Below are 15,219 nucleotides of genomic sequence, written 5' to 3' on the forward strand. Positions count from 1 at the left end.
TCTCTGCTCCCCCATGGGCTGCAGGTGGATCTCTGCTCCCCCATGGACCTCCGTAGGATGCAGGTGGATCTCTGCTCCACCATGGGCTGCAAGTGGATCTCTGCTCCACCATGGGCTGCAGGTGGATCTCTGCTCCACCATGGACCTCTGTGGGATGCAGGGGCACAGCTGCCTCACCATGGTCCTCACCACAGCCTGCAGGGGAATTTCTCCACCTGCAGCACCTTCTCCCCCTCCTTCTCCATTGACCTTGTGTCTGCAGAGCTCTTTCACTCACAAATGGTGTCTCCATCTGCAGCTTGCTGTAGAACAGTGAATTTTCTCCCTCTTTCAGTGTGTTAGCTCAGAGGGGCCACCACTGCTGCAGATGGCTCAGCCATGGCCAGCTGGCATTGGTTCTGCTTTGGCTCTGTCAGGCACAGGGGAAGCTTCTGGTGGCTTCTCACGAGAGCCACCCCTAAACCTTGCCGCCAAATATGTTTTCATATCTTTAGATTCCAGCATGCAGTGACATCTGCAGCACTTTATTTACCCACTGCGTATTATTTCGTTTTCTTTTATCAAAGCAATTAACGTTCCTTAGATGAGAAAGGGACAGTGCCATTCACAGCAACTTTTCCAAGACCACTCATTCAGATTAAATGACAGGGTATGACTGATGAGTGATTTAAATCAATAACTAGTGCCCCAAGAACCTGTCTTCCTATGATAAATACATTCCAGTACTACCCATAATTTAACAAGAGTTGTTTACAAACTACTAGAAACATTGGATTAGTGTTAGGAATGTTTTAATTCCAATGCTCACAGAAACCATTTTTATCCCTCTGGAGTAGTAAAAATACCCAAAAGGCTCAGTTGCTTTTTGCAATTTGCAGACTGTGAGAGAATAAAAGTTGCAAGATGTTTTGTTGGTGAGCTTCAGTGGGCATCATTAAGATGGAGCAATGAGTAAAGATCCAAACAATAAAAGAGACAACCCTTTTTTTTTTTTTGCCTTCCAATACAGGAGAAAAGCCACCAAGACGTGGCAAGGAAAAAAATAAAATTAAAGTCTTTACCTTCACGGTACACAACAGTCTTTCCTAATTCTTAGATCTTTCTTCTGTCCTTCCTAATAACATGAGCTGTCAATGTTTGCTCTAACACTTAGATCAGCTCTGCAAATATATGGTGAATTAGCAAGAAGAATTCAAGGACATTTATCACAATAAATATCATATATACCCCTGAATTTGTTTTAATGCCATGACATTTGGAAATATAACTACTCAATGAAACAAGGTTAAAATTATGCCCTGGTCCATTCTAAAGAAAATCAAACTAAAGTTTAAGGTATTCTTTTGGTGATTTGGGCTTTTTCTTCCCTCATTTGACAAAATCCTTGGGCAAGGAGCTTATTTGCTAAGCTGAAAAGCAGCAGAGAGTTTGCAAGCAGGAAACTCTGTTAATATTTAACTTGGACTAGAATTTCCCATGTTGGTGGAATCAATGCACAATGACTACAAGAGTTGGTACTGACAATATATCTACCTGGAAAAATGTTTCTGAAAAGTCTTGTAGTGACCATATGGCATAACACAATTAAAATATCTGCTTTTCCAAGTGTAAGGTAATGCTTCTGGCATCTGAAAAAAAAATAAAATATTTCTGGTAAATTATTTTAACATTATTTTTATTACTCACAAACATTTATGAGGTTAATTTTCCTTTGACAAGGCTGAATTTTGCTTTTCTTCTTGACTACTTCATGCACAGTAATGCTCTTGTTCTGGCAGTGCAAAATCTCTAAAGTAAAATATCAAAATCAATATCATTTTTTAATGAGGGAAATTAAAGCAGAAAGAAAAACAAGATGTTGAGATATTTTTTGAAGACTATACCAGGCATTTCTCAAATTCCACAAAGGTAGTGGTATCAGCATATTTTTGCAAAATGCATTTTCTAAAAACCTTCTCAGTCCTTTAGTCAGTAACAAAATGAAAATGTAGGAGATAAGCATTACCTGAAACCTCACCAAGGTGACCAGCTCTGTTCTGCTATCAGTCACTATGACCAGCTCCCAGGCCATAATACAAAACTAGGTTTCATCCTGCTTTTTCATGAAAGTCAAATATGTCCCTGCTTCTAATGAAATCAACAAAACCTTTATATTCATAGCAAGAAAAAGAACTCTGTCCTGCATCACCATGCTTCAGCGTACTTATCCATAAATAAACAGCTAGAGAACTAAAGAATTCAATTAAGTTTTCATTTCTCTCAGTCAACTGCAGATCACAGAGGAAGCACCAATGACAGCAAAGACAGATGATGAAAACCTGATCAATTGCTATCACTTCAATTTAGATAAAAAGTCACTCACTTTTCAGCTCTGCTTGGTGCCCAGAAGAGATGAGATTAAAACTAAATCAGGAGAAAAATAAAAAAATCCACACACTAGCCAAAGAAAACCGTTTCCAGCTCTTGTAAATGTCCTCAGTTAATCCTACTATGTAAAGTCAGGCTACCAGCAAAGGCGAAAAGCAAATTCCTGAAAGTTATTCCTTTGAAAGTTATCAGTACTGTTGAGCCTTCAGAGAAAAGGAGCATGGAAAGTTAAACTACCTATTTGGTTAAGTTGTCTCCTTCTATACTGGATTTTGGACTATATTAGAAAACTTTCTAGAACATTGGGGCAAACATTACAAATTCTTGTGGCTGCAACCCCCAGTGTCATAGACCATCACATTATGTGTGACTCCCAGAAGTTCTGGTGTTATTCAATTGTTATAAAGTCACTGCAGAATTTTTTTAAGATCGATCACACCCTGATTTATTTCAGTTTTGGGAAAATATAGATAAAGTACTGAGATGCAGGATCAGCAACTGACACTTTAATTTGTATTGGATAACAGTTTTGCAAGTGATTTCATAAAGCAAAAATATAAAGAACATGAATTTAGCTCATTGTTACAAATAGAACACAAGGGAGAAGACATTTATTTCACCACCACAAGCTGTCATCACATATAAGAATTTATAAAACAACAGAAGTAAAAAATCTTTACTTCATTTAAAAAGAAAACACATGCTTTGTTTAAAAGCTGAGGAATTAAAGTTGGTTCATCCTACCAAATTCTGTGTACAGCAGCAGTTCAGATATGAATGGCATATCTCAGCAGGCAGAATTAGCACCAAAGGAAACACTTTAATGAGAACAATATTAATCCTAGATTTTATCTTCCTTCTGTCAACATTTGTCACCAGTACAAATTATCCAGTCAGTTAACACATTGTCTGGTGATGCCCATCCCTGTGGCTGAACACACACCGAGCCTTGAGCAGTTGGGAGCCAAGAGTGCTGCCAAGATGTGACCCCACAGGGGAGCCCCACAGCCATGGATGCATCTTGGCTCACCACCGAAACCCACAGCTGGGCTGACCCGCCCACCTTGGGGTTTATTGTGCACCCCGCACATGGACAGAGCTGACTGGGAGTGCAGCAAGGAGGAGCTGCAGGTCCTTGGGACAGGTTATGCATTGGCACCCAAAGCTGAGGGGCCCTAGGAGAGCACAGCGAGCACAGGGTGGATCACAGCCAGGGCTTCTATTGCCACTTCCATGTGACATGAATAATCCTTTGTTTAAATTCACTTACGTAGTTGACAATCAGCATCATACAAGAGAAACAGAGTTTTGCAGTTACAAAAAAGAATCACAATTTTAAAGTATCATAAAATACTGTTCTCCTTTGAGAGGAATGTTGTATGACTTGGCCAGATTACCTCAGAAGGCCCCATGTTGGCACAATAATAAAGACACTGATGGAACACCAAATCAGAAAAACTGGAATGCTTTTCTGCCTCTGCTGCTGGCATAAAACTGGTTTTCCTTCAATCTTTCTATTATTTAATTCATGCAGGGCTACCATCTTGGTTTTTTGAGAGTAGCTAAAGAGAGGCAGAGAGCGGCAAGCTCCAAGCACAACACAAGTGAAAGTGCTGGCTGTGCACTTGGATATGTACAGGAAAGAAAAATGGGATAGAAAATTCAGCTCTAGATAAAGCAACAAAACAGAGGCATCCTAAAGATGCATCAGACAGAAAGAGGTTACAAGGTTGAATAGCAGACTTCACATCTCATGGAAACCACATTTTCCAAACAATTCAGAAGTCCTAGTCAGCCCATTCAGAATCCCTCTTCCTCACTCTGTGCTGGCTGAGCCAGGTCTTATCAACCATTTGTCTCTCCAGTTCCACATCAATTAATACTAACATTGTTAGTAAGTCTTCTACTATGCGGACAATAAAGTCCAAATCTTAGTTCAGGACTGAGAAATTTCCTGCAAAAAGTAAAAGGCTTGATTGCACAATATCCAAGGCTTACATCCATCTCCACAGAATCATTTCTACATGGAAGTTACCTTGGCATGATGACCGTGGTGGTCACAAAAGCAAATCGTAGAGGAAATCCAAAATTTTTTTGCAGGATATCCCTGGGAAGATCTGATAGATACAAGTTTTTATATGTTTTTAGTAGGTATTGCTTTTATGCTCACAAAGTTTGACTTAGCAGAGCCAACAACTCAACACCTGACATGATGCACAACAGAAGTTGTCTGACTGACGTGCAACGCACTGGTGAAAAGGGATTGAAGTCAACCAGCCACGTTTGGACAAGTCTTAAATTTCACAACAGTACAGACACTTGCAAAAGCACTGTTTGGCTGTGAGGTTTTGTTGATGGTGGTTCCCATATTCTTGTACCCATTATTAGTCAACTATTACAAGAACATGGAATAGTTACAATGAGTGGCATTTCTCCTGCGAGGCAGGAAAAGGGGAAGTGTCAATCCAATGGTTAAATTTCCACTGACATATAATGCCAGAAAACACCACTTTAGGAAACTGAAGATTGCCTCTCTTTTTTTATAATTTTTAGGAAACCATTGCTATTAAACAACACTTCTCATTGAAAAATGCAGGATACATCAATACATTAATTCCAGTAATTGCTGGCATTATGTTTCAAGATTTAACTGTACTGCACAGTGTCATGGTTTTTCATAGAGAAAAGCAAGGAAAAAACAAACATATAAAAATCAAAACACACATCAATATAAATACTCATTTGGAGGTAAAATAATGAATTGTCATTTTGGTAAACACAATGACCCTATCCTCAAAGGAAAAAGGACACCAATCAGTCATATTCTCATTGTTTCCATTCCAGGGGAAGACTGTGGAGAATTACTATTCTAGTAAAAAATAGAAGCAGCAATACTTCCCCTAAACAAAATTTATTATTTTACCCAATCCTAGACGTGCAGTATCCCATCTTTAAACCAAATTTTCTCCCTTTCCTCTTCCATCCCCTCCACAGGCACATGGGAGGGATAAAATCTAACTGCAGACTTCACCATAACCAACAATTTCCATATTTATGAAGACCCAGAAGCTAATGTAAGCTTATTGCTGACATGACAGTTGTGCCTGGCAGAGGAAACACAGGAGGGAAAAGAAAAGAGAAAGAAAAAGGATGAAACAAAACACCTGAAGTAGAAAGCCTAGCCCAGTTGTAGCGTTTTAGATCTTCTGAAAAGAGTAAATGAAGACAGAATATAGGCAAAGTAAGCCTTGCCTAAACTAAGGCTGCTCAGAGGATGTGTTTCAGCAGACCCGTGACACCTTCCCTTTTTACAGCAGTGAAACAAAAATGTGTGACTTTGCATTATGAGGAACATCTACCACATAAAAACAGTACTGCTTCTTTGTGTGATTGTGTGTGGAATTCTGGGATTTGTTCATCTTCGCTGTGAATTTGCTGCCATATTATTTTTCAGAGACATTTCTTCTCCTAGATGCCCAGAGCAGCATTTGATTGATTAGTGTGGGTTTTCTGGCTTACCCGCTAAGTTGATTTGAACAATCCATTTGTTAATATAGCGAAACACACGTTCACGATTATAAATTGTTTAACAAGTCTCAACAAACAAGTCCCTTGGTGGTCCTGAAGTTTTTTAAAAGCAGATGGATGAGGTACAATTTTATAGATTCTCTTTCCCATTTGTGAAAAGCTGCTAAGGTCGGAAATAGGCTTTAGTGCAAACAAGGGGCATTGTCAGACAATAAAGAGACAATTGCCCGTGTTAGCACAACAATTAATTTATTTGCAGAGAACCACTCAGTCTATTTGTTACCAGAAATGTGCTAATTATTCCTGCTAATTACATGCAAAACCTTCATTATCACCTATATGAGGAAGAGAACCCCTCAGGTTTCAGTGACAAATTAATTACTGTGTTTTCCTTCTGAATGTACTTCTTGACAGTCCCTGTTATCTCAAAAATAAATTGGCTAGCAGGAAGCTTGTCTCTCAGAGACATTCTGCAAACTAAAAGCAAACATACAAATATCATATCAAGTCACTACTGCTATTTTTTCAGGTAGGTATATTCGGAAGCTCTCAGAACTTCTATATTAATTTACAAGCCCTTAATCCTAATAAAATGTATCATACACTGCTAAATTCCACCATTTAGCTGTTTTCAGAGCCCTTTACACATCTATAAAACAATGGATAAGATAGCAGGCATTAGATTTTAAAAATACAACAAATAACCCCAGTGGTAAACTACATGTCAGTAAAGCATTGACGTCATTTCAGGGAATAAATATTATTTAAAATTCGTAACTAAAGTGAGAAGGAGAGCAAAGGGGCTGAATCACTTAGTCTTGCTTTATCACCACTCTAATTCAACATATAGGACACTTGGCACCGATTCTCGGCGATGCATGTCAGGGGAAGCTTCATGCAGAGGGTGAGGAAGAGGAGGCAAGCAGGATGAAAGCCTTGATTTGAAAGGTAGCAAATGTGGTGGGTAAAAGAGTTGCAGCACAATAAATCTGGCAGAGGAATGAATGGAGAGGCTGCACTGAATACTCAGCACTCAAGATAAATTGACTATTCAAAAAAAATTATTTAAATGTCTTAAATTTTGCATAGAACCTGTCAGGGAAGTTTCAGCCATTCCTGTGTGACACCTTGCCAACAGCCTGCCTCCACTTTTATTAAAAGTTGCTCTGGTGAGTTGTGCTCCCTGTGCATCCTGCTCATAGTTACTCAAAGCCTCCTCAGTTTCTGTATTTAGTAGAGCAGAATATCAACACCTTAACAATTCAGAGTATCAGTAGCATCCATAAAGGGCACATGACCATCACCCTGCAGTTCCAGAATTTGGATTTGCAACCACGACTTTAGGGGCAGCTGCGATATGACATTGTACAAAACAAAAGCTAATTCAAGGCTGGATACAAATGGTGTGGTCATGGCAATGTGCCAGGGATGGGAGAGTGTCTCTCAGGCAGGGCTACCAAAACGTTAGAAATAGTTTCATAATGAACCAGGTGATGATTAACACACATACAAAGTCAAATTTCAACAGCCACTCCACCTTATGAAGATAAAGCAGGAGTGGAGGAGTGGATTCAGACTCTGCATGTCTGTAAGACCCAGCCCCATCTCTCCAGGCCATCAGCACACAAAGGCAGTGCCCAAGAGCTGCCTGGCTTTAGAGACTGAATTCATCCATGACTCACTGGACCCATGTCCTTCCTTCACTGTAATCGGGGCATCACTTGTCATACAGCATGCTCTTCTACTTAAAACATACTTAATTTTTTACTTGCATATGTAGCCCATTTTTCAGATCCTTGTGTTCTGTGTATCAAGCAATCCAGAGAAGCCCCTAATTCACCTAAATAACTGTTGGTGCTTTCTGCAGTGTTGTTTCTCTGAGGCAGGAAATACCCAGAAATAACTAGATGGCAACTTCATTATTTTCAAGTCTACCTTCATCCTCTCCTTTCATTTGAAGCCTTCAAAAAGCTCAGTAACAATATTGCCAATAATACACTCAGCTCCCATACCCTGTACTACTGAAGTTTCCATCTGTGTATCTTGGTTTGTCTTTTGTGTCAGAAGGTAAGTTCCCCAAAGCAAGAGACATCTCTTTTGTGCATTCCTGTAGTTAGCATGTCTTAACACTACTCAACTATCATCATTAATAGAAGTAGTAGCAGTAGACATAGGAGGAAGAGTATGAAGAGGTAGCACAATGCAAGTTTTCCAAATCAGAAATGCACCAAAAGATTCCACATTTGAAGACCAATACTACCTTTCTCATAATAAAAAAATGAAATTAAAAAAAAAACCTTTAATGACAAACCAGCAAAGAAAACAATGCAAACTCTCATGTAACCATAGCTGTATTTATAATTTTTATTTTAATTTTAGCCTATAATCCTAAGTGAGGTTCTGGCATACCTGCATTGCCTTTGTGTCCTCTAGCTCAACATCTACCTTCATTCAAATAAATCAAAAATAAAACAAGTGGGTGAAAAGAAGTGCTACACTCCATCTGAGTAAAGGAAGTTGGGTTTCTTAAGTCAGAGACATTAATGTAAAAAGATAGAATGTGCATGGTTTTATTTTCCAAAACCAGTAAGTCATAAAATTGTGCCTAAAGCTCAGTCCCCACCAACAGCACTGAATCTGTTTTGATGACAGGTATTAGCCCAAGCCATAAGGATAATAAATAAAACTTTTTATATATAAGAAGTTCTATCCTCCAAATCCCAGTTTATTACCAGGTTTTTGTTCCAAAAGATGGGAAGGGCTCCTTGGCATAAGCAAAAAATCACATCCCTGAAATACTGAGCATACTTTTTTTAAGCACTATATCACTTTCTATGACTGAAAACCTCAAAAAAGAAGAGGCTAGCATTGCTGCTAGGCATCTAACAGGTGCTTTCCAACCTCCTGTGCCCAAAAGCAGTACAGCTCCAGAAAACACAAAATTAACCTACTATCAATCCATTGAAAATTGACCTCAACAAGCAAGACTTTAGGAACAGAATTCAAAAACAGGACATAACTTACTGATGATAGAAAGTTCTTTTTTAGTTTTTTTTTACAGCAGGTCACTCACCAGATTTTTGTGTCTGTTTGTCAATAACAAGAACAGTAATATTGACTGACCCTGTAAGATGACCCACAAGGGATGCCATATGGCAACGAAGGAGGATTCTAAATCTGAGGGTCAACTGAACGAGGGAGGAGAATAATCTGAAAAACAGAGGTGCATGAAGAGACCTGCATAGCATTAAAATTATTGAGAACTGGACATGAAGGGGACAATGGAAAAGGAGGTGATTCTAGACTATTTATGTTGTGACACAGAGGAGGAACAGTACATCACTTTCACAGTGAAACATTTGAGCAATAAAATACTGAATGTGCCTAGCAGGCAAAGCCTTTCTAATTTGCCTGGCCTGAATTATGAGAACATATTTTTGGCCTGGCCTATACCACAAAATATGAGTAGGATTAAGTGCATTCAAAGTAGCTGACAAGATGCTGAGACAGAAGAGAACCTTCCCACAGAGACTAGAAAGTTGGGGTCAGCGCTGGATTAGCTGACACATAAACTGCATCTCGTGTTCCAGAGGCTTAATCACTCCACTTAAACCTATCAGCATGCAAAAGTGGCAAAAGAAAAAATTATAAACTCTTTGTCATAGCTGGCTTTGGCAACTATGTGACAAAGAATGACTCAAATGAATGACTCAAAGAATTTCTTATTTCTTTACCGTGTATGAAGTTTTCAGAGACTACTTCCTCCCTTCTTATTTGTTTACACCTAGGTAAGAATTTCTGCAGTCAGAATTGTCACAGTTGTAACAGTCTGGTAGTAAAGGCTATTTTTCCAAATGTAGGAGCCCAGAGACTTACACACCTTTAACTAAAAAACACATGCACTAAATTACCAAGAAATTTTCAATTCCTTTACATTTGATGAGGAGAGGGAAGTAGTTGTTGGGTATGGAATTTTTTTTAGATCTACATTTTCCTTCAGGTTTTCACATGCTCTTGCATAAACATTTCCTGGCTCAGTATTGTGTTTGCTCACACCAAAGTTCTTCCACAGACTCTTTTTACTTCCTGCTGCACAGAAGGGGGAGGGAAGGCAGTGTGCAGCGTAGCACCAGTTATCCTTTTCAGTCAAGGTTTGATTTAGAAAAGGACCAGTCACAACTTGCTGGGAACCAGAAGCCAAGTAAATTATTTTACTGTTTGATTATCCACATCATTCAAAACCTGTGTCAGTGGCAATTGGCTTGCTTCCTGTCATGCTGGGACCTGGGTTGCACAAGTTTGTCTTGCAGAGAAATGCGAGGTTTCTGGAATTGAAGGCTCCTGGAACTGTTAGTTTTCAAAAATTTTGTCTTGGACTGAGCACCTTAACTCCTCCCTGCTCTCTAGCACAGCAGCTAAAATGGAGCCATCCTGCTGGAGGCTGTACAGCCAGCAGCTTCCCTAGGGATCCCCCACACCCTTCCCCTCGCATTAATGAGCAGCTAACTAACAGAGTAAATAGAAATAAATTAGCAACAAATTTATTCTGGTAGATGTCAAGGAAGAAAAGAATTCCAAAGAGGAATTTAAACAGTGGAAAAGATATATGAGCTTAGCAGTTCGTTGTATGAAAGAGTGCTTGTGTAAGATACCACATTAAAAAAAAATAAAAGTTCTTGTACAAAAGACTTGTTAAAAAAATAGAAAGTAAGTCTCTAAGGCTTGCACCACTAATGGAACTGTGCAGAGACATGAAAAATGTTAGCATTATCTCCAGCTCAGGAAGTCCCAAAACCATGATTCAGTAGAAGGTAGGAGAGTACATCAAGAAGGGATCACTACGTGCTTGACATTTTCTTATACGCTACCCCAGGCTGCTGTCAGAAACAGGATACCCAGCTAGACAGATGTTTAGTCTGATCCTGTATGACTCTTCCCCCTTTGTGATAGTAAGGCATGAATGTGGATAGGAGGAAAGTTATGTGCAACTCAGGAATCACAAGAAACTTGAAGTTGATGCAAGCACAGCAGCTGACAGTGAAGAGGTTCAAACCAAGGCATGTCAGCTCTGGGCAAATTCTCATCACTAAGGACTTTCCCCCTGGGAGAAGTTCATGCTGTCCAAAATCCTTCTCATAGATTTTAGGATTAATCTTAAGGATATAGGGCACCTTTGGAGTCAAACCACTTCCCCTACCCTCCTCTGGTCTTTCAGTTCCATATTTCACTCTTTAAAAAAACAAAAAAAATGTTCTCTCTCTGTAAATTAATACCTGGCATGATGCTATTGCCAATGTAGACATTTTCTGCATTTCATTCTCTTGGTCTTTGCAAGAAAACAGTCCTCCCAATGCCACCAGTCTTTCCGATATGCAAGTCAAACTTATTTACAAAGTACAGCATTCATTGTCCTGCCATCAAGCATTTGGGAACTAAAGCAGATATGCAGAGAAATTTTGCAATATAATGACAATGTCACAGTGTCAACCATAATTTCTAAGTTGTACATAGATGCTCAAAATCATCACAGTTCAAATACAGCTGGAACAATTCCTAGTCAGGAAGAGGTTTTTTTCCTCCTTTACTATAGACTACAGTGAAATAAGGAACAACATCACAAATTTTCTTTCAGCTCAGCAATCAGAAAGACTACCTGTTCTTGCTCCTGGCCATTTGAATTCATGCTCTTTCAGGCAAGTTTGCCAAAGAAACTCTATCTAGAAAATGTTATACAACAATTGCAGCAAGTAGCCTATAGAACAGCTTATTTGCTGTGACAAATTGCACAGAGCATGCTGCATACCAATACTCCATATTCTCTTCTGGGTCACTGAATTGATTCTGGTTCAAATTCCTGACAGACATTTCATAAGTAAAGACATTAAAGGACTAGCACAATTTTCTTTTGCAAGCTCAGTCTAGCCTCTACTCTAGGAGCTAGGCAGCCTGCAAGGCAATACACAGCATGGATACAAGCCCACTCAGACATTTCTTGGATTAGTATCTAGCTACTATCATGTTATGTAAAAGGGAGCTGCTCCATTTTCCTTGCAGAGGCAGCTGCTGTCACTGCATTTTAGCAGGAGATGAAGCTGTCCAAGGATATTGTGTGCTCTGGGAACATTTACCAGATCAGCTGTTCCAAATAATTCTGATCCCGTAACACCTGCTTACTGGATCCTAGTCAAGCTGACAGAGCAGGGCAACGAAACAGAGATGGTTTGGACGTTGGCTGCAACCAGCATGGCAGGCACCATGGAACAGTAAAGTTGCTTGTGGAATTTAGGTGTCACCTGGGCTAGATTGCAGTTAAGGAGGGCACTCTCAGAGCCACAGTTTTGGACTTACATCGCTTACTCTTCCAAATCTCAGGGTAAAAAGGGGTGACTTCAGTGGTATATTTCTCTTAGCAGTATCATATACTCTACGAATTTATTTTTCAACTGACTCAAAAAATTACTTACTGGTTGTGTGCACCATAGCCTGATCCCTCAGATGATTCTCCAGGATATGTAGATAATATGTGAAATAGTTGTAATGGGATGATTTTCACTATGGAGGCAATCCCCCCATTTCACTTCAGCCATCCTTTAAAACCAATATCTCTTTCATAATGGAAAGGTGATTTGGCGAGATACCTGCTTAAGCAACAGCTTCAACAAGGTCTGACCTGACACTTAACAAAAATACTCATGAATGAAGTTTAAAACAGGTGGGGGAACTGGCCAGAAAGCAATAATTTCTCTCTGTTCTCAGATAAAAAAATGTAGAAAGGTAGCTTAAATTAGAGAGAAAAATACATGTGTTTATATTATAATAATCAATGTCACCTTCCACCAGAAGAAACAATACACATGCAGAAGGATTTATTTAAAGATAATGCACTGTAAATTACAGTGACATACATTTAGTTAACAGCTATAAACTTTTTCTGCTCTGGGTCTCTTGCAGACTGGAGACTTGCACAACAAGCCAGGTACTCCAGATAAGACTCACACTATATTAAGAGAGAGAGAAGTTCTCAAAACACCAATAGAGTTGTTTAATTTACCTTACCTTCCTTGTCCATCAGTGACACTAGTTCTTATTACTAAGTAAAAATAAACATGTGTCTATGTAAAAAGAGATATAGAGATGGATATTCTGTTATTACAAAAAGGTTAAAGATTTTCATCAATCTTTACATATTAAAGAGTGTTTATAATTTCTATCACAATTCCCATTCCAACTATAATTTATAATATATGGAAGACCACAATTAATCTGCTACTTCTCCAAATAATGTTTCAGTGACTTTTGTTTAAGACCCCATCCAGATCCACAGTCCCTCATGACTGAATCTGTGTTTCAACAGGAAAAACATCACTGGAGAGGCAATGGGAGGAGTTTCCACTAAACCTGTAATGCTTACCAGTGATACTGAGCAGTAAGATTTTGATGCTGTCAGACACCAGATGAGAAATCACTTTCTAATTAAATGGGAAAGTAGCAAATACATGAGGTAACAGCCAGCTTCTGAGTGTGGCAGTAATACCATTTTCTCATTTTGCAGGGTAGGTCTGCCCTGCTTCTTTAAAAGAAGACCCTGTTAAAAAAAATTAATTATGACCTTGGGAAGATTTGCTATGTATGGCATACAGAAACTGCTATTCCCAAGACTCCGCAGCTCCTAAGTGTTTCAAAAACAGGCACAGAAGAATTAAAAAAAAAAAAACAAAAAACAGACAGGTGACAATAATGGCATCAGCAAAATACCTTATGCCTCACTCAAGTACTTTATATTCAAGGCACAAGTTACAACTCATAAATTTCATTAAATCTACCTAATTTATACCAGAATCCATTGCCGCTTTGTATTTCAAGGGAATAGAAATACACGAGAGATTGTGGACAAAAGTGATATTTCTTATAGGAATAAAACCCAAACAGAAAAAGAGAGAGACTTAGGCTTAATCTTCCTTATTATTTGATAAAAAAGCATTTTCTGAGTAAAGGTACAAGTTATTTAGGGTTTTGATCACTCCAGTACACTCTTCCATACCTAAGAGTAGAAAATGTTTCAAATATTTAACAAATCAGGGCTAATTATACAGAATAATTGAATCCTTAATATAAAGCCTGAGAGACTTTATTCTTCTAACGTTACTTGCTGCTGATGTGAATACCATGAGAAGAGATAAAGCCACAACCTGCTAATACAAAGAAGACAGTTAAAAATTACTTTCAGTTTTGAGAAAAACACCAGGTTCTGAATATAAGTTAATTATTGAAGTTTGATTCCCTTTTCTCCCCAAAAAAAAGTTATTTTAATTACTGCTTTTTTATGCCAAGTGTCTGCTGAACTTAGGAGAAGAAATGGCTTTTTATTTGAAGCATTGCCTGCTAGAAATAAGAGTTACTCAAGGGCAGTGTTTTATTGATAAAGCCTTTTTCTTAATAATCATCATATGTCATAACATTTCACAGGATTCATGAGGTTCATATTTTTTCAAAGGCAGAAACAACTGGAAGTTCTGATCTGAAGCTAGCGAAAAACCCCAAAGCACTGTCTAAAGTTGGAGTCGTTTTTGGATTTTAAATCCTAGATATAGTAAAAGTCAGGTCTCTAAAAGCAGGAGAGGTTATTTGTTACCGTAAGAGCCACCATTTTTAAACTGTTATGAGTATTTGCATACATTTACATGCACTGAAAGCACAGCCATTCAGAACAAACAAGGTTCATTATGAAGACAAACATGCTGAGTATGACTGACTGACAATCTACACAATAGCTGATTTAAACTTACATTCACCGACCATTTTTCTGGGGAGGAGGAGGAACAGCTAAGGATGCCTTACATCTCTTCAGCCACTTTTTATTTTTGATAAACCCTGGGGCTGCCTCTGTTAAGGTGAGAGAATACACTAAGCCCATTCAGCCTCTTGAAAACCTCTGCTATGGTCTCTGACTTCTAGCAGGCAAGCTTAAATGAATCTCTCTCAAGTAGTGGAATAGGTAGGAAAACTGGTTTATCAAAACACATAACACAGTTCCCTTAAACAGTTCAACTTTAAGGCATGTCTGCATGCATTCCTACTGCCTGTGACAATAGTAACACTTCCTTTCAGCCTAATAGGTCCTGAGCCCCATCCTTTGTCTGCTGATTAACTGCTCTATTCATTGACCAGACCACTAATTGCATGCTCCTTATAGTTACCCTACATTACTGTAAGAATTAATGAGACACAATTACAGCTACCAGAAATCTCAGGCCTAGCCAACTGCAAAGCACTCCAACTGAATAAGAACTCCCCAAGAATAAAGAGAAAAATTCAGCCCATTGT

This window comes from Catharus ustulatus, chromosome 1 (assembly GCF_009819885.2).
Source record: "Catharus ustulatus isolate bCatUst1 chromosome 1, bCatUst1.pri.v2, whole genome shotgun sequence".
Taxonomy (NCBI): Eukaryota; Metazoa; Chordata; class Aves; order Passeriformes; family Turdidae; genus Catharus; species Catharus ustulatus.